At 36.6% G+C, this 1,136-nt stretch overlaps 1 non-coding gene across 1 annotated transcript; it reads right to left on the bottom strand.

Annotated features, from left to right (window-relative positions):
• Window positions 1-640: 640 nt before the first annotated feature.
• LOC128291060 (small nucleolar RNA R71) lies at window positions 641-746 on the bottom strand. The gene has a single exon (XR_008280837.1). It is a non-coding gene; the product is annotated as a small nucleolar RNA R71 (small nucleolar RNA).
• Between the last annotated feature and the right edge of the window lie 390 nt (window positions 747-1,136).

Here is a 1,136-nt window from a genome sequence, read left to right on the forward strand (position 1 = left end):
ACCACCTTTATTGAATTGGGCTCTGGCCCAAAATGAATAACGATTGCTTTATACTCATTGAGGGTTGTACACACTGAGTTTTCGAAACTCACTCCCTCCTTCTAAACTTTTCAGGTGATCCTCAGTAGGCGGTTCAATGGATGGAGGGACTCGGAGGTGGCCAACTAGCATAAAAAGTTTAGACTTAGTCTTTATATAATTTTTAATATATTGAATTTAAATTATTTCTATTTGATTTGGGTTGTAACAAGGTCCTTCCTCTGGCTAATATTTCAAATTAGGATTATTATCGTTTTTTTATGTTTTATATTTATTAGAAGTAGAACATGGTTTCCTAAACCATAACTGTTTTTAAATACTACGTTTTCGTAACTCCATTTTTAAATGACGATTTTTCATAAAATCATATGTTCTAAATAAAGCTTCTGCAACTGAAAAGAGATTTTACAAAGTAATTAAGGTTTTTCATTTTAAGGAAGTGTTTCCAATGAAAATAAGGTTTTCGCTAAAACACTTCAATGTGACGCGCCAAATTTGGCCATAACGCCTGGGTTGGGTTTAGGGTGTTACACAATCACTACTTGGGAACAGATGACCGAAAAGTTTTTATTAAAATATTTTTCACCAGCTAAAACGGCTAAATTACATAATGATATTTCTTCCTTTGTGCAGATGGATTTAGAAACACTCTACGATGCATGGGAGAGATACAAGGACCTCTTGAGAATATGCCCTCACCATGGGTTACCGCTTTGGCTACAGGTTCAAACCTTTCATAATGGCCTGAATCCTTTGACTCGACAAATGGTTGACGCAACTGCTGGCGGAACCATCAATAATAAGTCGCCTGAAGATGCCTATGAATTTATAGAGGAGATGTCACTGAATAACTATTAGTGGCAAGTCATGAGGACAAAGCCAACGAAAACAGTCGGCATTTATAACGTCGATACGGTCACCATGCTCTCTAATCAGGTAGAACTCTTGGATAAGAAAATTGATGGTTTCCTTAGTTCTTCACAGGTTCACCCAGTAATGCAATGCGAAGCAAGTGGAGGTGGATCAAGCAGTTCAGAATAGTTAAATTACATGGGTAACAATCCTCAATCTCAAAACAATGCCTATAGCAATACTTA

The sequence above is a fragment of the Gossypium arboreum genome, chromosome 3 (genome assembly GCF_025698485.1).
Source record: "Gossypium arboreum isolate Shixiya-1 chromosome 3, ASM2569848v2, whole genome shotgun sequence".
NCBI classification, from domain to species: Eukaryota; Viridiplantae; Streptophyta; class Magnoliopsida; order Malvales; family Malvaceae; genus Gossypium; species Gossypium arboreum.